At 34.6% G+C, this 23,535-nt stretch overlaps 1 non-coding gene across 1 annotated transcript; it reads left to right on the forward strand.

Moving 5' to 3' along the window:
- The first annotated feature begins 463 nt into the window (after positions 1–463).
- Positions 464–570, forward strand: LOC120267982. The gene has a single exon (XR_005538653.1). It is a non-coding gene; the product is annotated as a small nucleolar RNA R71 (small nucleolar RNA).
- Positions 571–23,535: the final 22,965 nt, after the last annotated feature.

Genomic DNA, 23,535 nt, shown 5'->3' on the forward strand with positions numbered 1-23,535 from the left:
CTTAGTTATTCCAAGAAAAGGTGGGATAGCTTCTCCACCCTCCGTTATAGGTGTTGCTATAAGGATTGCCTTATCCTCTTCCCGAATTGCTCACAAAGTCAACTTGTTCAGTTGGGGCTGAAGTACCGATTAAAATAGGAAATCGGATGGCATATGGGAACCCCCACAACCATCACAACTTGTGGTTTTGGCTACCCTTGGTGAAGTCAATGTATCCAATTTCTTGTTCAATGCCTCTACTTGGGCTGCCAAAGATGTAACCGCATCAATTTCATGGAGTCCAACCACTTTCTTCCTTTCTCTTGCATTCCATTGGTAGCTATACAAACCCATTTCTTCAATCAATTGCCGAGTTTCTTCAGGAGTCTTGTTCCACATTGTACCTCATGCGGTGACATCTAGAAGTTGTTTGTTGCTTGAGCTTAACCCGTTATAAAATGTATTAATGATCATCCACTCGGGGAACCTATGTTGTGGACACTTCCGTAAAAGGTCCTTGAATCGTTCCCAAGTCTCAAACAAAGTTTCAAACTCCATCTGAACAAATAAAGATATCTCATTGCGAAGCTTTGCTGATTTTCCCGGAGGGAAGTACCTTGGAAGGAAAGCTTCGACCATTTCGTTCCAAGTTGTGATGGAAGCTCTTGGCAATGAATGGAGCCACTGTTTGGCCCTTCTTTTCAAAGAGAATGGGAAAGCTCTCAAGAGAATTGCATCATCAAAAACCCCATTGATCTTTAACATGTTACACACTTCAAGGAAGTTCTCAATATGATTGTTGGGGTCTTCATCGGCTAGCCCATTATATTGTACGGACTGTTAAACCATCTGAATAAAGGCCAGCTTCAACTCAATATTTTGTGCTACTACTGGTGGCCTCACAATGCTCGATTGTGTCCTATGAATATTAGGTCTAACAAAATCTGAAAGAGTTCTTCGTTGGCCCTCTGGTTCAGCCATGTTTTCAGATCCTTTACCCTCTATTTCAGCTGAATAATTCTGTTATTGCATAGGTTCTTTACCCTTTCTACGAAGTGTTTGTTCAAGTTCAGGATCTTCTTTAACCAATATCGAAGGGTTCCCTCAGGTTTGTCGAAGTAATAATACCCCGGTGAGTGCGCAGTTGAATCCACAAGGAATAGTGATCAGAAACACAAAGATTGATATTTAACTAAAGTGAAAATGAATTGATAGTGGTGTGAATGAAATCAATATGAAAAGAACTAAAGAAAATAAGAAAGAGAGGCGCAATAAAATGAGAGGAAAGGCAATCGATAGAAAGTGGGGCACTAGGACATTGTTACCACTAGGATTATTGCTTCAAGTGCAAGACCAACTATTTTGTCTCCTAACTGATGCTTAATGAGTCATGGAAATCCTAAAATACACGGTCCCAAACCTAAGATCAACAGTGACTAACTCTACAGTATGCCTCAGTAGAGAAATCAATCAGTCTTAACACCTCACACTGTGTACATTTACAAAAAGCTCTAGGGATTCCAAGAAATAAACCCTATTCCCTAATATGGGTCTAACCCTTTGGTCCAGGCGAAAGACTTCTAATCACAATTAAGCCCTGGCACTAAGGATTACTTCAACACTTCACTCTGTTGCTTGCACAACTAAGCCCCAGTGGAGTTCCTCTCTTAGCACTTCACTCTATTGTGACCGCAAAGAACTCTTGGAACACAGAGGTAGGATTAATCACAAGGAAGGGGAAAAGGGACACTCTGCTACCTCTCGACTCATCCTCTCAACCCTCTTTGATCTTGCTTTGTCTAACCCTCATGGTGTATCACTTACTCACAAGGACTACAAATGTAGACTCTCAACCCTAGTGTCACTCTTAGGGAGAAATCATTCAACAAGCATTCAAGATTGGAACTCAATTAAAGACATCAATTAAAGAAAGCATAATAAAAGATCAATGAAATAATAACATCCTAGGGTTTACAAGTCCAAGTACCCACTAGGGGTTTAGCTCTCCATGGAGAAAGATACAATCAATAATGTAGTCGAAAGTAAAAATATGCAATCCATAAGTAAAACCCAATCGGTATTCATGTCGATGGTCTTGAGAAGTACCCTAGTCCTCTTCAAGGGTTCCCTTGTCAAGCCTAGGGCACACTTCGCCAGATCAGTGCCGATGAAAGCTCCCCCAATAACTCTCTTCCAAAGGAACGCGGTGTCGATGGCCGTAGAACCACTCCAAAGTTGTGGAAAACATGGAGAAAAGATGGAAAAGAAGATTCCTAAATCGGTACAAGTCGCGGCCGTATAAAGGGCTGGAATCGGGAATCCACATGGGCGTGTGGAATTTCCAAACGCTGGTGTAAATTTGCAGGAATCTAATTTTCTGCGACCTGTGAATAGTAACTACTACAATAAATTGCTACAGTGCCTACTATAGTGCTCTGCCAAAAACACTCCCGAATCCACACTTTTCATCGAGGAAACATAAACGGGTACATGTCTATGCCGTAAATCTCGTTGCTTCTTCAATAAGAGATAAAATTAATGAGGATCTTGCTAGCACTGCACAAGTCGGACTACGCAAATGTGACTGCCTTTGTGGCCCTCCAAACCATGTAATTGCTTGAGTGCATGGAGGTTGGCACACATTCACGTATTTTTTAGCACAATTTGTGTCTTCACATTTGTTCACTCCAAGATTCCATCAATAAAGTGCAATCGCAATCTACTTTGGCTTCCTTCCTCTACATTTGGCTCCACAACCCTATATGCACAAAAGAACACAAAAACACATGTAGTAGCGATAAAATCTGAGAAAAGAAATGCTCATCGTAAGAAAAGAATACTTCGTATTACTATTACATAAGCAATTATCAATTACCTACCAGTATTCACTTTATTTACTTAAGAAAATTTTCAGGAGAAAGTAGATTTAGTTTTGATGCAAAGTCATGTCTCTTCTTTTCCTTAAGTTTTTCACAAAGGTTATGGGGATCTGTAATAAAATATTAATAGTTGGGCATACCTTTTCGTAGTTTTGTCTTTATTTTTTGTTATTTTGTTTTTTGTTTTTGTTTTTTGGTGCATAAAGTTTTGACATGGGGTTTCTTAATCAAAATACAAAGTAAAGTAATCCAAATGGCATATTTTGTGTTATGCATATATCAATCTGAAGGGTACTTGTAATTTTTTTTCCCTTTAGATATCTCAGGCTTATATCATACTTGCTTATTTTGCATGTTTGCCCACTGTGACAATTACCCTTATTGGATATTAATTTTATAATGGCCTCTAAGGTAATGAGTTGTTGGAAAGGATCAAAGAAAAACACGCCACACTCAAAGAAAAAGAACAATAATTTATGACGAGGTCAACAAACTCACATATTTTTTGTCTTTTTATATTCATATTAATAACTGAATTCAAACTAAGCTACTTCACCTTCAAACTAACAAACTTATCCAAACAATATCATAAATGCAAATGCAATTTATAATATATTAAGGATCATAACTGCAAACATAAATGCACAAATACAATAATACCTAAATGCAATATATAAATAATATAGGGTCCTAAATGCAATAACAAGATTAATTCAACATTCACTCCCTTAATCTTGTTGTGTCTTCCTCACATCCTCTAGGTTGATCTTATCTCACAGCTTGATGAACTTTTTGGTGCCCAAGGGGCTTTGCCAGGATGGTTGTAAGCTGCTCCTCTAATTTGATGTTCTCAACTTCGATGTTATCCTTCTGAACACAATCACAAATGAAGTGATATTTAGTGTCAATGTACTTACTCCTTTCGTGTTGTTCTAAATTCTTTGTCAAGATGCTCAATGCCCAAAAATTCAAAGACCATACCGGCATACCACAGTCATGCCACATCTCCAAATTCTCCAAGCAAACATGCAGGATGTACTACCTTAAGACTAAGTATATACAATATGTTCTTTGATCTCTTCATCCTTGCGAACAACCTTCCACCATTATCATAGACACACAAGTACCCTCCTTTTATCACCGACTTGCATTCATGCTCATCAAGTTGCCCCAAACTCAAAATATTGCAGCACAAACTAGGTATGATGTAAACATCTATGAGAAGATGATGTTCACCATTTTTGACACTAAAACATTAAAATATGTTTTCCTTGGATGTCTATGACGGGAGCCTTTTCCTTGGATGTCTATGACGGAACCTTCACCGAACTTGACTCTCCTAACTATTGTCTTGTCTAACTCTGAGAACTGGCTTTGGCTCCCGGTCATGTGGTTATTTGCATCCGTGTCAAGATACCACAAATTGTTCTCATACACTATTTCTTACTTCCAAGACAAGGCTTGATGTTCACCTCATGCAACATGATCTCCTCTACCATGTGCTTCATGTCATGCAAGGGTTCACACACTTTGGTCATGAGTAGCGCTGGCTCATCATCATCAATTTTTTTCTCCACAAAATGAGTTGTCATGAGTAGCATCAACTCATCATCATCATCATCTCGTTTCTCCACAAGATGGGCTTCCTCATACTTCTTCTTGGATCTGCACTCATAGGCATAATGGTCATAATAGTGACAATTATAGCATTTCAACTTTGTCTTATCAAACTTCTTCTCTTGATGAGTGCCTTCATTTCCATTACTATCATAACTGCGTCCGCGCCCATACCCACGGCCACGCCAGTTGTTTCCTCCTCGTCCTCTTGATGAGTTCGACGCACATTCACCTTCTTGTCTCGCCTTCCATTCGGCCTTTGTCAATAGAACGTGTTCTTCTTCCTCACCCTTATAACCATGCAATTACTCTTCATGGGCTTTAAGTGATCCGATAAGCTCCTTTATGGTTATCATCTCGAGGTTGCCGAATTGTTCAATTGTCAATGCAATCTCATCAAACTTGGAAGGGACAGTCCGAAGGAGTTTCTTGAAGACGTAGGCCTTATCCACCTTGTCACCCAATGTATGAATTTTCTTGACATGTTGGTAAACTTTGTGGCAAGTCATCAACCGTCTCCGCTTCACACATGTGTAGACTTTCAAACTCGCTTCTCAGTGTTTGGATCTTTGTCTCCTTGACACACTCGGCACCCATGTGCATTGTCTTCAGCATCTCCCATGCCTCTTTGGCCATCTCCTTCTCAGCCAACACGAAGAGCGTCTCCTCGCTAATGCCCTGATACATGGCAGCAAGGATCATCTGATCCTTCTGCATCTCTATCTCCTCATTTAGATTTGCAGGCTCAATGGCATCCCACACACCTTGCGCACGAATGTACACCTTCATCTTGAGCGCCCATGCCGAGTAATTGATCCTCGTAAGCAATGGGTACTGGAGGGTCACCGTCCCATCTCTTGTCGAAGCCTTCAATGTGGCTTTGACCATGGTTGTTTCAATCCTTGACGATGAACCCAGCATGATCTTTGTCATCTACTCTGAACCTTGCTATATTACCAAATGTTGGAAAGGATCATAGAAAAACACGGCCATACTCAAAGAAGAAGCCCACACTTAATAATTTTTGACGCGGTCAATAAACTCACATCTTTTCTGTCTTTTTTTATATTGATATTAATAACTAAATGCAAACTAAGTTACTTCACCTTTAAACTAACAAACTTATCCAAACAATATCCTAAATACAAATGCAATTTATAATATAATAAGGGCCATAACTGCAAACATAAATGCACAAATGCAATAATGCCTAAATGCAATATATAAATAATATAGGATCCTACATGCGATAACAAGATCAATTCAACATTGAGCAACTCGACCATCTTAACTTGTTTTTCTTGGAGCATGCTGCCCTAACTTTATTCTTGTGCCATCTTTGCCTGATTGTGTGAGAAACAATTTTTTGTTATTAAATTCTGCTGCCAAATGCATTAAAATTTATGATTTAATTTCTGGTTGACTTTTCAAAAGTTTGGATAAAAAAGTAAATGATAGATTTAAGAAATTTGAGTGGTCTTTGGAAACAATAAGCTTTCATGAGTTCAACTTCTTCAGTTCCTATGTTGTTTCACATGTAGCTTGATTGAAGAATTTTTGCCTTTTCTCCCTAGTGTTAGAGCACGTTACATAAAATTATGAAAATTTATTGTGTATTACTCAAAGGAAAATTGTATATCCTATAGTAGTCTACAATTGTATGTTGTATGTTATCCCTCCATGACCGTCCTATAATAAAATAGTCGTAATTCTTTTTTCTCTCAAGTGAATGGTTGTGGGTTTAAGTTTTTTCCAACACAATTGTTGACGGTTTCCGACTTATTTACATGTTAACGAAATATATTTCAGATCTTGTCTTCCAACATTTTTGCCATAACATGTAATTTTATAAAAAAAATTTATATTTATGAAAAATATTTTAGAGTTGGCTTGTGGCTTTTTTTTTAGTCAATGTTCTTAACAGCATGATGGCATAATATTTGAAATAAACTTCGGGGGTTATATTATCAGTAATTGTAGGAGTTTATTTTAACAGTAGGATGACAAAATATTTGAAATAAACTTTGAGGGAGTTAAAATTTGGATGTGCATCTTTTTGCAATGCCATCATATTTTCATTTTATTGTTTAAATATGACTATGTAGCAAGCAGCATGGCATCTGTTTTTTAAACATAACAATTTTTAAAAATTTTAAAAATTTATAGTTAGGTGGCAGCTTTTAAATATACTTTTTTTAAAAAACCTTCAAACTGATAAGAAAATTTATGAGAAAAAAATACACAAATTGTGTCCATTTTGGCTCACTTTGCTAGGTCATTATTTTTTTATTTTTAAAAATGTAAGGATAAGGCAGTAAGTCTGAAACAATGTTGTTATTATTATAAAGGTAAGAAAGAAAACAAATACAATTAACAAGTTAGAGAGAATATAAAAATTATAATGTTCTCTTATTTACCTTTTTTTTTTTTTATCATGTACAAACTCACAAAAGCCTCTATTTATTGGCTAAGCACAACATATGAAAGGCCATGTATTAATATCATGTGATGAAAGGTTTTAGGAGATTTGTGGGGAGAAAGAAAGATTTCTGGAGTTTGGGGAGAGAAAGAGTTATGCGCCAATAAGCACTCTATTACCATTCATAACACCTATATTATTATTATTGGTATTGTTATTATTATTATTATAATAATAGCTATTATTAGTTATCAAACTGTTGGCAGGAAAAATAGCTATTATTAGTTATCTAATAGTTGGCAGGATATCTGCGATGATCTTTTGAAAAAAAAAACATCTAAAAATAGCTAAAAATTGTATGTGGTGGATCATGTGGCTGTTGATGTCCATCTCAGCCAATGTTTAACATGTAATTTCTCCGACTTTCTTAAATTAAAAAGCAAACCTTGGCATCCCGCACTCTAAACAGATGAGCAACAAACGAGTCTCATTCTTTTTCATCACTTTGAGATTCAAGATTGAATAACACCCTCACTCAATCTCATAGTCTCACTGTTAGGACTAGACAACAAATTAAGTTTTCAAGATATGGATCATGAAAAAGTAAACTCTCCTTCTGGAGGCTAATTTTTTCCCCCTTTTGTTTATGATGATAATTTGATTCCATTTGATTATGAAAACTTTTTTTTTATTCTGAGTATAATTCTATTATCGAGGTTGATTTAGATTATTTTTTAATTGTCTGTGCATGATCCAAAGAATTTTTGGTCTTTTGTGTATGTATGTTTGCCTTGTGTGTGTATTAGTGATCAAATCTCATTATATTATATGAAATTAATAAATATTTAAGATCATAAATTATTTTTCATTGGCCTTCCATGCATAATTGAAGGAGTTCTTGGTTATTTTACTTTTGGTTTGTGATCAGGAATTTATTGATATTTAAGATACAAATTTGGTTTAAGACTACTTAAATGGTAGGATTTTGATTATCATCAACTAAAATAATTGATTTTTATATTACCCTTTTGTTTTGATGATATTTTATACAATTGGAATCCAATGGCTAATTTTTTTTATATATAAAAGTGGATAAAAAACCAGTACAAACGACCCAAAAGCAAGAAGAAAAAAAATACAAGAGAACCACCAAAGTATAAGTAAAAAGCAGCAAAACCAAACAAATATTTAGAGGCCATCACCAAAGGTAATGCACTCCTAAAATCTACTACCAAAATAGTGGAAATGAAAAAAGGGAAATCACAATTGAGTTGATGAAGTCAATCGTATGTTAAAAAAGGCCTACTCGAGCTGTCCGGGGGAATGCATCACTCCTGAGGGAGATTTTGAGTCGTGGTGCTACCATGGTTAATCGATCTCTCACTATGGAATCAAGGGAGTTCTTGATCGAGGTTCTACAGTGAATCATTAGGGAGATGTTGAATCATCGCTACATTGGCTAATTAGTTGAACTATTTTGTTCTAGAATTGATTTAATTTTTTTTTTTCACAACATCATATTCATTAATATGTTTACCTGGTCAAATAGTTTTTTATTGTTTCTCTAAAAAGAAAAAGCTATATGCACTAATAGCTTGTTTGATAGCTTTTTGGTTATTTCATTAATGAAATACTTGAACTTCATCCATTATATGCTTTGGAAGGCATTGGAAAGTCACAGCTTAACTTACATTTGTTCATAAGCAAGAATTTGGTCTTAAACAATCTACTGAAGATGCACTGAAGGAATCGGTATCTCTTCTGAACATCATGATGATGAATTTAATCATTTTCAAACTAGTAAAAATAGGAGGAGGTAACTCACACCAAATTCTGGAGATAGAGTAGTGTAACATTCCCAAGTAAATCTAAGTAATTAATATCAATATGAGTGTGCATATAGAATTACAGATTTTAGTGATGATGATACTAATTGTAGTGTTTTTGTTGACTATCTAGAAAAGGACATTTTTGCATTTTGCCTATGATGATCATCATGATGATACTGATGTTATGATGCCGAGAGGCTTGAAAAATCCTGGTAATCATTACTTCTTAAATGCAACGTGCAAGTTGTGCTTTCCTAGACATCATTTGTTCAGTTGGTGGATGAGCTAAAAAAATGTAGTATTCGGAGGGTACTTTGATTTGTTAATTTATCTTTCAAATTAAGTTTTTATCACCCTAATAATCTTAATGTTCTCACTTTTGTTTTTTTTTTTTCCAATGATCAACTAATTATTTGATTATGTTTGAAGGATGGGCATCCAACATTCCATGCATTACCTAGCTCCCTCTCAAAGTTTCCCATTCTACATTGTTAGAGCAATGAGAAAAGAGAGCTATTTTGTGTGAGTATGTTTAAGGGTATCATTGAGCAATTTACTGCTAATGTGCCCACAAGTCCATCTTATGGAAGAAAAAGCTAGGTAGATGCCCAAGATTTCTTGGTCTTTATGATGGATGGAATGCATGAAGAGTTGTTGAAGTTAAGAGGCTCTTTTTCCATTGAAAACAATTGGGATATGGTTCAAAGAAACAATAAATCCTCTGAGATTTGGAAGAATAAATTTGTACCATCAAAGTTGAGTGATATACTCTGGGGCAACAAAGGAGTATCATTAACACCAATCATATATTTTTTTACTACTATTTTAAACTTTCTTTATGATATGTTGTTTGTTTTAGTTTTCTTGTGTGATGCTTTTCAGTGAAGATATGATCGTAAATTTCCTTTTCATGTTTGATTTATTGATTATATGGGTTGGTTTGATTCATTGCCTTATCATGTGATTGGTGTCTGTTGATATTAATTGATGATACTCGTAGAGTTGTTAAGCTAACATTCAACTTTGAGAAAGAATGAATTTGTTACAATGCTTATAAATGATTGATTACTAATTCAAGGATTTTTATTAGATAGGCTACCTTGATAGCTAAATTTACATATGCTGCACATTTCTTAAAATGTAGATCAAGTTCTTGAAATTGTGCAACCATTCCTCATGCTCCATCTTGACATCTATCCAAGCACTTCACACTATTGAAGACTCACTGTGATTATATCCTACAACACAAAATATTGAAGGATTCAAATCATTTAAAATCACAATGGTACTCATTTTTCTTCCAAATTTTGCATACGAGTTCTAATCTAATGATTTTTTAGCTTAAAATTGATGTACGATTTGTAGGACTTTGTAGATAATCGGCAGCAAATTAGTGGAGATTGAAGAGCTTCATGATATTTTAGTGTTGCATCTTATGCGCTTTAGCTTTGAAAATTATGGATTTGCTAAGGTTGATAAACAAGTTAAATTCAAACTATATTTGGAGTTTGAAAATGATATTCCTTCTAACTCATCACAGCATTAAGTAAGCAAACATATTCTTTATCTCAATACAAACTAATTAAATAGGATATAATTAACTTAACATGTGACTTTCAAGCAAGAAGTCATGTATGAATTGTTGGAAAGCATCTCCCACCAAGGAAGAAAAACTTCCATGGGATATTAGATTGTTGACGTGAAATACACCGATAGAGAATTGAATGCACTGTGATGATGAGAAAGTTACACCTGTTAGCTTGAGAAACATTTTGCATCGACAAGCTTATATTCTTCTATACAATCAAGTATGTTGTTGTTAGTGTGTTTTGAGGGCCTATGGGAGACTCTTAATTTAGGAAAATGATATTTGTTGATTAAAATTTCTTTCTTAAGCTAATTGTTCATTTTACTTTATTTTTGGGTTTTTCACACACAATTAGAGCACATAGTCTTTCCATATAGCAAGGACCTTTGAGTTAGTTGTTGTGAATAAATACTTAGTTTGGTTATATGTGTGAGAGCTAGTGTTTAAGGGCAGAAAAAGCAACCATCTTTTACGTGTGAAAGCCGCTCTCAAGTAATTAGACACTATGCTTGATGAATGTGTTAGATAATCTACCGGGAGTGATGACTACCTCAAGGGATGTGTGGAAGCTACTATTCTAAGGGCAAAAAGAGTTACCACCTTTGAAGTGTGAAAGCCACTCACCATGCATCACCAATTTGTTGTTAAGGATCTACGGGAGAAATGACTACCTTAGGGGATGTGTGAAAGCTACTGTTGCAAGGGCAGAATAAGCTACCACTTTTGAAGTATGAAAGCTATTCTCCAATGAATAGATAGCATGCAACGTCAATGTGTAGTTGTTGATTTTCTTTGTAGAAAAGTCTAGCTCATAGGATGTGGGGTCAATTTCTTGGTTGGGTAGCAACTTTTGGTCAAATCTCACTTTGAGCACCAACCTTCAATTCGTACCAAAGTGAGCACTAAGTTTCTATTCTCTTTCAACGACTGAGCACTTGGCTCTTTCTAGTGAGAAACTTATGATGTGGCCACCCGATTGCTTACGTGGACTTCTATTTTCGATGTAAGAGGCTATCTGGAGCCTTCCAAGTCAGCGACTTACCCACATCAACGAGAAAGGACCCACATCTGCTGCCACGTAGGTATCTTCCAAGTGAGAACTTCCCTTCAAATTGTTTTAACCATTTAATCCTAGTTTTTTATAGCGGTGGCGAGGGTGAAATTGGTGGCAATAGTGCACCGATTGAGGCAATTTCAGAGATGAGCGGTAGAGATTGGGCCAGAAGTCCATCGGAACGAAGGTGAAGCTTTGGCAAGCAGTGCGGCCGAATGAGAAACATCATGGAGAATTTGTAAATTCATGTTCTTCCTGGCTTTCAGGTGAAAAACATCTATAACCAAGATGTGGCAGTGAGTTAGACAAGTTGAGGTATAAAATAACTACCAACTAGTGTAGGGAAGAAGAAATTGGGTGCAGGACATGTATTGAGGTCTCGAATGAAGGATAACACTTTGGTGGCTAAAAAGAAAGAGAGAACTGTTGGGAAAAGAAAAAGAATATGGAAACCACCTGTGGAAAGGTCTTGATGGGGTGTTTTAATTTTTTTTTTTTTGGTAAAATGCATAGTATAAATACATACTTGTATGTTCTATGTTTTTTAGAACTGTGGGGACTTCATATTGTGAACTTCTGTTTTTCACCAAAGCCTTATATGTTCTATTGTGTGAACTTCATATTTTTTCCATGTTAATGAAATGTGGGTTTTAATGGAAAATTTATATAGTATAATATGATCTGATTGTATTTGATTATGGGTGAATTGAGTCAGATTCATCCTAAATTGAGTGAATTTTTATACAGAAGTGAATTTTATACTTATTGCACGAATTGTGAAATTTTATCACAAAGAAATGATTCATGAATTAACCGATGATTGTAAATTAACCCAAATAAAGCAGTGACTTCTTCTATTGCTTGCAAATTAACCGATGATGGAGGAAGGAATTGTGAACTTTCAAATTTATGCCCCTGAAACTTCTGCTGCAGCTTCTCCTTAGTTGTTTGAAGTGGATCACCTATTGTACGGACTTCAACACCGAAAATAGTAACCTCTGCTTTTACTTCAAAGCTCAACGGACATCTTACACTTGCTCGACAGACATCGCTAGACATGAAGCACTGCTACCAGTGATCGCACGCTCACGGGAAGCATAGTAAACAACTATGGCTAAACGTAATCCCGGCTTCGATGATGAAGACGATGCCTATGTGGCATCCAACATGGGTCCTTTCTCGTTGATGTGGGTAAGTCACTGATGTGGAAGGCTCCAGATAGCCTCTTACATCGAAACTAAGAGTCCACGCAAGCAATCTGGTGGCCACATCATAAGTTTCTCGCCGAGGCAAGTGTTTAGTCCGTGATAGCGAATAGAAACTTAGTGCTCACTTTGGTATGATTGAAGGTTGGTGCTCAAAGTGAGATTTGACCAAAAGTTAGTTTCAAACCAAGAAATTTACTCCAGGATGTGTGAAAGCTACTGACCTCATTATGATTCAAAAGACAAAAAAAAAATGTAAGGATCTAATAGGTTTTTGTTTGCATAAATTGATATGAGTTGAAGAAAGCGAAGTTGGAAGAACTAAACGCATACACATGGGAGGAGCCATAAATAAGAGTGAAACTTATTCTTTTATTGGGATTGCATGTTTTACTTGTCATTTTGGAATTTTTTTTTCTTTGATTATTGAGACTCCCAATTTTGTTAGGGCCGTTAAAGAAATAAGCATGAACTCTAAAAAAAAGTGTCACAGAGGTGAAGGTATGTAAATATCCTCCTAGTTATATTTCTTTGTTTTTTTTCCCCTCAGGTTTCCTAATTACAAAGGAACTTATTTTTGGTTTGCTCTAGTTGTGTCAATTTCTTTAATTGAGGTTATCATGAAACTTCGGTAAAGAATAAAACAATGTACCTGATTTGCTAGTGCAATGTTTTTCTTCAATAGAAGTTATATTCAAAATAATAATCCTTTGTTGCAAAGAGAGATTTAGTGTGCAGACTTGTTAACCGTTACATTTTCTTGTGTAGTACTAAATTAGCTAATCTAGACTATTGTATGCTAATAGGTGTATAAATATACATATTTTCATATATATATATATATCATACACTATTGACAACGCCCTTTGCGGGTGACCCGCAAGTGCACAGGTTTGTCGAAGTAATAAATCTCAGGTGAGTGGGTATCGTATCCATAGGGAGTAGGGAATAAAAATACCAAGATTGCTATCTAACTAAGAGAAGACGGAATAATGATTTTGTTGATAAAATGTAATGAAAGTAAGAATAAAATAAACAAGAAAGAGAGAAGCACAAATAGATGAGAGGTAAGGCAATCGATAGAAGTGGGGTACTCGGATATTGTTCCACAAAGGACAATTGCTTCAAGTGCAAAATCAACTACTATAGCTCCTAATTGACGCTTAATGAGTTGTGGAAATCTTTAAAAACACGGTTCTAAACCTAAGGTCAACTGTGACTAACTCTATACTATGTCCCGGTAGAGAATTCGATCAATCTCAACACCTCACACTGTGTAGAATTGCAAGACACTCTAGAGATTCCAAATCCTAAACCCTATTCCAATGTATAGATCTAACGCTTTGGTCAAGGCGAAAGACCCCTAGTCGCAATTAAGCCCTAGGTGCTAAAGTCACTTCAACGCTTCACTCCGTTGCCTGTGCAACTTAGCCCCAGCGGAGGTCATCCCTTAGCCCATTCACTCTACTATGACCACAAAGAACTCTTGGAACGTGGAAGTAGGATAAATCACATCCGAGAGGAAAGGGGATGCTCCTCTACCTCTCGACTCACCCTCCCGACCCTCTCCAATCTTGCAATGTCTAACCCTCATGGTGTGTCACTCTCTCACAAAGGTTACCAATGTAGACTCTCAACCCTAGTGTCATTCTAAGGAAGAAATCATGCAACAAGCATTCAAGATTAAAATTCAATTAAAGACATCAATTAAGGAAAACATAATAGAAGATTAATGAAACAAATACATCCTAGTGTTCACAAATCCAAGTACCTACTAAGAGTTTAGCTCTTCATGGAGCTAGTTACAATCAACAATGAAATCGAATGTAAAAAAAAGTAATCCATAGAAAAACCACCTTGATATTAGTGTCGATGGTCTTGTGGAGTAGCCTCGTCTTCTCCAAAGGTCCCCTTGTCCGGCCTAGGACACACCTCGCCAAATCAATGCCGACAAAAGTTCCCCCAATAACCTTCTTCCAAGCGGAGCGCAGTGTTGAAGTTGTCGATACTCTCCAAAAGCCTTGCCAAAACCCCTCTAAACCCTAGCCGCAAGCCTCTCAAAAGTTGGAGAAAAGATGGAAAATAAGATACTGAAATCGGGGCTGAATTGCGGCTTTTAAAGGGCTAGAATCGGGCATCCACATGGGCCTGTGGATGTTCCACACGCCCTTGTGGAATTTCCACACGGACATGGGGAATTTTCACACAGGCGTGTGGATTCTCTATAAATCTGATTTTTGGCATGCTATGAACAGTAACCTGCTACAGTACCGTCCAAAAAATACTTCCGAAACCACACTTTTCATCGGGGTAACATAAACTGGCACGCATTTATGCCATAGATCACATCGCTTCTTCAATAAACCGGTTTATTAGTATTAAGATCTTGCTATCATTGTAATGGCTTGAATACATGGAGATTGGCATACATTCACGTATCTTAGAGCCCCACTTGTGTCTTCGCGTTTGTTGCTTCCATGATTCCACCAAATAGTAGATTCACAGTCTACTTTTGGCTACTTTTCTTAATACTTAGCTTCACAACCCTATATGCGCAATAGAAAAGAAATACACATGTATTAGCGCTTAAACCTTATAAAACTCATGCTCATCATAAGGAAAGAATACTTCGCATTCTTAAAACACAAGTACTTATCAACTATGCATGTATTTTCATTAAATCAATGTTTTTTTGCACTTTATTTGGTTTTATTTGTTTTATAAGGCACTGAAAGGTCATCATCAACTGAAGAATGTATTTTAACCCAAATTTAGGACAAAAAAAAGGCAAGTTTAGAGGCAAATACTGTAGCAGAATTGTAGTAATAAATAGTGTCATCATTAGATCCCCATGACTTGTACAAAAACACCATGCGATCTTTATACGCCATGCATAGCACCCGCATGACCTGTCTACAATCCATGTGACATTCATGCCTCTACATGGCGGCTGCATGAACCCCTGACATTGTCAGATCCATCTTTTCATGTCCTATGCCGTCTTTATAATACCCTCATACCTAAGAAACTCTAAAAGGACAAAGTTAGCATTTGGGAAAGAGCTTTACCCACTATTCAATTCCACACACTTCTATTTCTAAATCACATTGGGAGAAGGCTTCTTTAGGCTCAAATTGAAAGGAGAGGAAAGTAAATGTTAAGGGATTCATCCTTAAAGTTTCATTGGAGGAGAAAGCAAAGTAAAGCAGTGTTTTGGGAATTTTTGGAGGGTGACATCATTCGGATCCAACGAGCTTCTTCATCTTCATCATTAGTCGATGGATAGGGAGTTTCACTATGAATTCTTTTGTTTCATATTGATTTTGCGATTTCCCTTTCATTCATGTTGAACTATGAATTCTTTTGTTTCATATGGATAGGGAGTTTCACTATGAAAACCTTGTATGGATGATTACTTTCTTTATTAATGCATGTTGGCTTGTTTCTTGGAATTAATCTACGTTGATTCATATTTAATCTATAATATAAATGTAGAATGGAGTGTTCGCATGTACTACACCATCATAGATTAAAGAAAGATTTATTATATCTTCACAATAGACGTTCCCGGTGTTCATAGCCTTTCACATTAAGGTTTTATCCTAGATTTGGAGATTCATTGTACCCAATGTAATCATAGAGATGACCGAGATCAAGTACCCATACAGGATTAGGGTTATCCAATGAAGGATTTTGGGGTAGCCAACCTTAGAATCTTGCATTCCAAACTTGTTCAAAGGTACTTTATCTTTATATTATCCTTGCATCATTAGTACTCCTGAGGGGATTCTTGCTGAAGGCATATGCCTATTCCATTTATAGAGACTTCATCTCAATTGAGTTTCTTGGTGGCATTTTTTTTTTGTTTTATTTGCATCTAAATTTATTACTTGACGACCCATGCGTTTGCCTCCCAGAGAGTATCATGTTACACCACTCATCATACCTAGACAAGATAGCTTCAGTTATGGAAAATTTTATATTATTGAAGATGAATTGCATCTATTGGCACTGAAGATTTTGCTAATTTGTGTTCCTCATATGATGGAGATTAGTTAGAACTGGCTTTTAGGTCATTTATTTATCTAGCGTAGACCACAATGGCCTTCAATGTGTTTGCCATCTTTTCTTAAGTGTAGATACAGAAAAAATAGTTATAGTTTTGACATAGGCTTCTATCTATTTCCCTTTAAATTTTCACACAAAGTTCATGGGATTTGGGCTAGAATATTTGTGATTTTGCATATTTATTTGAGGTTAAATTTCATAACCCTTCTTTGTGGGATTGCAGAAATTTTTACTATGATTTTATTACATGAACAATTTTTTTTAATAACTCTTGCAATACTTTTACATTATATCTTAGATTCCAAGCAAACCATGAATTTTGTGAAAAAAAAATGTTTGCCGACAAACATTTAAATGACATCTTATTTAACAAGTTTTATGAACTCAACCATGTATAATTTTTCTCATTACCTCATACATCACTTCCACCAGTAACAAAATTGATTTATTTGCAAGAGTTTTCCTTGAAGCAAATTCTATAGCATATAGTAATTTATCTAAAATCAGAAAGAACATTGAAATTACAAAAATTTTTATACTTTATTTAATGTTTGCCTATTGAGACAATTCTCATATGTTTTAAAATTATTTTTCAACTATCATGCTACTATGATTTCATTGTTGTGCCATCTTTGATGCAGGAAACTAGGAATACTTAGCTGTATTAAAGTTTGTAGGCATGTGCATCAATAATGCAAAATTGTTGACGTTAATATACAAGGATTGCTAAAAGAAAATATGTTGACTGGCTGCATATGTTGGAAAATTCACCAATTTCCTTCTAAAATACTTGTGTATTCTTTAGAGTATAGAAAATATATGTTGGTTGGTTTCATACACTGGAAAATTTATTTGTAAAAAAGTTTTGTAATGATATTCATCTTGCTTGATCAACTATGAATGCCTAATATTCTTCATATCTTTATTAAAATTACAAACACCAATCAAATTATATTGGTGTCCATGATTGAGAATTTAATCTCCAATTTTGATCTTTTTGGTATTGTGCTTCATACTACAACAAAAGTATGAGCTATCTATACATGTTTGTCTTGTTTTTTGAAATCTGATTTGGTAGGTGATTATATGTTAATCTTCTAGAATTTTGTAATCATTTATATTTTCATGAATATGATCATGAAAAGAAATTACAGGTAAATATCTTGAGTGAGTATTGCACTATGGTCATTTTTTATTTTGAACATCAAACTTCAATTTGTATTATTTTGGTCATTCAACTTTAATTTGTGCTTGTTAGGAGAATACCAAGGGTATTCCAAGGAGAATTTGATGACATGTAAGTTGGATTTGCCACATTAATACCAATTGGAGCATTATTTGCATATATAGCATAACACATAATTAAGAGTGCCATGTGTCCACTCTTATTGAAATAGCACTTGTCATGTCAGCCCAGTGAAACTAGTCAATAAGAGAGATCGAGTGGTTCTCTTTGATGATGTGCCATGTCTGCGTATGTAGATAACATAGTGAACTAGTGTTGATGTGGCAAATCTGGCCTACTGATTCTTAAATTCTACCCGGAATCTCCTTAGTACCATCTCGGTAGATAAAAATTAAAGTTTAGTGATCAAAGTGATATAAATTGAAATTCGATACTCAAAAATGTAAAATGACTCTAGTACGGTACCTACTAAAAACATTTACCAAGCAATTTCACTATTACTAACTATATTTAGCTCACCTCACACAAGTTCACATTATTTCTCCTTGTGAACTAATCACACAAGCAATTGGGTGATTTGGTACTTTTGGAGAATTAATGATACTCTTGCTATATATGTCTTATAATTCATACCCGATTTCTTATAATCCAAACTTATAATAATATGGACTTTAACATTAATGCAATCATGAACTTGAGCAACTAATTCCTTGATGACAACTCTTCTTGGTAGTAGACTTTGATTCAAGAGTTGTTTCATCTTTATGGTCTTCATCCATACATTCTTCACAAGCTCATCAACCATTGCAATGCTCCTAATAATCGAATTTTTGTTTCTCATCATGTCCTCTACTGGTGTCTAGCCTTTGAATAGTTTTGCAACTTCTTTAGAAAGTTAAAAGCTCTTTCTGGGTCTACATTTTTATTCTTGCTTTCAATATAAATATTCTATTAACCATGCCTTAGTCCTCTAGTGGTTTTTTCCTTTATGTAATTTACTTTACTATGCTATTCCTATCTTGTAGTTATTAGGTAATAAGTTTTTAATTTCAATCATATGGCTATTTTTATATTACTCATTGCTCATAGTGAATTCCTCCCCACTCATCATACTGATGTTTTAATCCCAAAAGGTTTGATGCATCATTCAATTGATACATCCTTTTCTTGTTTTGATGGTTTAATCCCAACAGATGATAGTGTATATAACACACTAATTTGTTTTTTTGTCAACCTCTATATATTCTATTATTTATCTTCGTACTGCTTCTTGTTTGTGGAGGTTGTGCCATTTTAGAATTTTTATGCCATTTGACATCAAAATGTTTTGAATGGGGGTTCTAACCAATTGTTTTTATTTATTTAAAATACTTATTTTCTTTTTTCTAGAAAATAAGAATTCATTAACAATGGAAGATTCCTGAAGAATTGATTTATGATTATCATCTCATAACATGTTTAATAAATTTTGTATTTTTGAACTTCAGGACCATTGTCATTGATAAATTCGAAATAGAAAGTCCCTCACTCATTAACATATATTGCAAAGGAGGTTGTTGTTGTATTTTAAATCTATTTACTAATGGATTGTTTTTTGCTTCTTTTGTGACAATTGCATGATTCTATTACATTATAAATAGACCATCAATTGTTTGTCATTATTTCAACTGAAATTTGCAACCATAATCAAATATCATGCAAAGTTCAAGGTAATGTACCTACAAGAGCTTTCATAGATAAAGTTGCACAGCTTCTAATAATTTGTTTGTAGATTGGAAACAACATTGGATTTTATTTTAATGTTTGGCTATTGAGGCAATTATCTATTGAATATTAGTTTTGTGATATCAATCATCTTAAAATTATTTTTATTAAAGCATGCTAAGTTGTGATTTTCATTTATATTATGCCATCTTTGATGTTATGAACTAGAACTTGTCAGTTGTTTGCTAACAACTATCCCAATCATGCAAAAATGTTGATGCTAATTTACAAGGATCAATGTCTAAGATGCTCAAGACATTTATTTTTTTAAAAATTTTTTTCTTATAAAAGGATACAATAAGTGATAGAGTCAAGAACTTTTTCTGTTGGTCTAATAAAAAAAATATTTTCTAAGGGGAAAAAATATTTTTACAAATATTTTCTTTTTAGTCTGTTTCTTCATCAATATTTGTTGAATGATAGGTTGGTTTAGGGCTCTCTCAAGTATCACTCCCGGTTCCAACCAATTCTTCAAACATATGCACATTTGCACTGTTGTTTGGTTCGTTTGGCTCCTCATATCATCGAATGCCTTTTCTCTTGCACTAAAACAAGACTCCCATGCTACTATAGACATCGGTAGAGTTAGTAGATGACATGCCATGGCGGCTATCACAAGATAAATATGTTCTTATGCTTTCCAGCATAAAAAATATTAAAATTATTAGTTATTTCAAAAGTAAGAAAATCATTAAAGTTTTTATCTAAAAAAAGTTTTAATTCATGCAAACAACTAGTACTAGAAGAAGAAGGAGGAGGAGGAGGAGGAGCACCACTTGCAAATTATCTTCTTATCATATATGATAGGCCATAGATTTATGTTTGGAAGATGAAGAAGGATTTTCAATATTTGTAGCTAAATTAGAAGTTCATCTATTTCCATACATTGCATTATATTCATTATACATTTCATAAAGCAAACAACGATAATTATATTTATAAGAAGAATGATCAAGTTCCATGTTTCATCTTAATAATCAATTAAACAAAAGTGCTACAAAATTAAAACGTGGATCAAAAATCATTGATAAAATGGGAAGAGGATCAATTTTTCCAAAATAGTTTTTAAATTTTATTTCCATAGGAGCAATAATGGGAGTAAAATTAGTATCATGTCTATATTTTGGGGAAAAAAATTCAATAATAGAATATAATTGATTAAGAGTGATAAAAGTAGGAGGATAATAAACACTGGGAAAACAATTAATCGCGGTATTTAAAATCTTCAAAAACTCCTTTATCATATAGCTAATTTCCCAATCATAATTAGTAATTTCAACTTTGGGAAAATACTTATTGCAATATATTGTTCGCTGAAGTTGAATTCCACATTGCATCACTAATTCCATCTTTGGGAAAATATTTAGCACAATCCAACATTGCATAAGTTGAATTCCACTTATGATCAACAACAGAACCACATTTCTTACTTTTTTTCTCATTTGATTACAATATCTTTTAAATTTATGCCTTTGAATTGAAGAATTTTTTCATATAAATAGCATTTCTAACTCTACGAAGATGAGAATAAATTATTTTTATACCACTTTAACACATAAAATTATAATACGTCATAAACAATGAACATAAAAAATTTCGCTGAAAACATCGGATTTAATTAAAATTTTAAAATTTCATCGGCACCATTTTTTGGCGAAGACTTATCTAAAGTAATTGAAAATATAAATTTTTCAATTTTGTACTCAATAGTGAGCATGATGTAGCCCACACTATTACTTGCGGTATGTCAGTATTTTAATCCAATAAAACTCAAAATACGATTTTATAAAATCCAATTAATATCAATATAGTGAGCAGTAACACAAAGATAATCTGAATTATTTTGAGAATACCAAATATCAGAAGTTAGAACAATTTTAAAAGAACATTTAAAATTTTCAAATTTTTTTCCCTTTATATTCTTCATAAATAGTAAGACAATATATTCTCATAATTGTCCTTGAAAAGTATTTAAAATTCGGATTAAAACCTCTATGAACCATTTTTACAAATGAGGGATTTTTGGAAAAATAAAAAGGTTGTTCAACTTGAATAACAGATTTTTGAAATTTATTTTCTTGTATTTTCATTGTAAAAAACAAAACTTCCAATACTCGAATTTGAAAACCTAATTTGTGTTTGGGTAGGATCATGTTGATTTGGGGCTTGTTGTCGGCATGCCTTTTCAAATGGCCCGTCTTTGTCAAGAAGTTTGACGAGAAAAATACTTTTTACATTTTTCCCAAACCGCGAAAGTCACTTCATTCAGAAATTCAATAATTTCATAAAATTATCATACCTCTGAAGTTCATTTTCTTGTGCTTGTCTTAGATATGCTATTAGATGGTCCCTATTAGGTGATTCAGTAACAGGCTCAACATCAGAATCAACAAAACTTGTGAGGGGTATTTTCATAAAATTAAAATGGTGAATTATTGGAAAGAAAATTGGGATGACTTGTCATTATGAGAAACTAAAATAAAAGGTTTAGGATTACCTCAACTACTTTAAAATTAATTTAAGATGTAAATTGAATAGCTAGTTTTTTTTAATGCAATTAAGGAATTGATGAAGAATTTGAACCAGATCTTGCAAGTTTTAAATTTTGAACTTGAAGAGATTAAGAGATTAAGAGATAAGAGGGTTTGATTATTTGAGAATTATAGTAGAATAAATAATTTGGTGTGGAGAAAATCTTAGTGTTTGGGGTATTTATAGTTTTTTTTTACTCCCAAAATACCCTCTTAAACTAGCCATTTATTGTTGTTGGGAAGGGCAAAAAAGTTATTGTATCCTTAAGAACTAAAGCACCATTAAAAATAGTCATTGTATAGTTATTGAAAAGGCTAAAAGTGGCATTTTATCTATTTGAATGGTTTTAAAAAAACACTAACAGGCTACCCCCGTCATTTAGCAGACTATTTGGACTGTGTTGTGTCATCCCTAGTGCTATGTTGGCTAGCATACTTGGGCTGACATGGGCGAGAGTAGTTATAGGTAATACCAGCACTCAAGCCATAGGTTTGTGGCCTAGCACGGTCCTATAGGTACAATATTTTAGCATCATGCCCAAACTGGGCACAACCTAACTCGTGCGAGACAGTACCGTGCTCAAGGCCAGCATGGTCATTTTACACCTCTATGTTGGGCTAGGCCCTTAAAGGTCTTGGTAGCTTGTGGGGTTGGATCCAGTGGTGGAGGAATGGGAGCAAAGGGGTGCTTGAGCATCCCCTTAGCACCTAAGTTCCTCTTAATTTATAATTTTTAATTTGGGTTCTTGACAGCTTGAGCATCCCCTTGGCAAAGTAATTAATTTAGTGGGTGAGCACCCCCTTGACAAAGCTTGAGCTGTTAGTGTTAACTGTTGAGCATCCGATCAAATAGTGCTTTTCAATTAATTAATTTAGTGGGTTGACTTAAGCCATGAACTTAGACATCCCAGTTAGTTTGACCTTTTTAGTTTTGTGATCTGCTGATCCAGTGATCCGCCATCATCCTCATCTAGTCGAACTGTGGAAGACTGCCTTAGGTACTCCCAAACCTCCATTCTTGCTCTAATGCACTCTAATCTCATTCCTTTTTTATTCTCGATGATATTTGTTCCGAAATCTGAATCTTCTGATTAGTGATTAAACACTAATGTTGTAGTCTTGTAGACTCGCAGTGTTTGGGATTGGTTGAATTATTGAATGGAGTAATTAACGAGTCAAGACTCATGAGTGTATGTATTCATGGAATTTTTGGAATTTTTTTTATTAAATTCAGGCTGGTTCGGGTTGGATCATGGTCCATGGAGTTTACAAGGGAAAGGGGTGTTTCTAATGATTTTTCTTTTTTCTTTTTTTTTGTATAGATGCATTAGATTTTTATCTGTACAGAATGTACTCTATAGGTTTTTTGGATTTATGGTTTCATATTAATTTTGTAAATGGTGGTTAATTATGGAG

This window comes from Dioscorea cayenensis, chromosome 8, assembly GCF_009730915.1.
Source record: "Dioscorea cayenensis subsp. rotundata cultivar TDr96_F1 chromosome 8, TDr96_F1_v2_PseudoChromosome.rev07_lg8_w22 25.fasta, whole genome shotgun sequence".
NCBI lineage: Eukaryota > Viridiplantae > Streptophyta > Magnoliopsida > Dioscoreales > Dioscoreaceae > Dioscorea > Dioscorea cayenensis.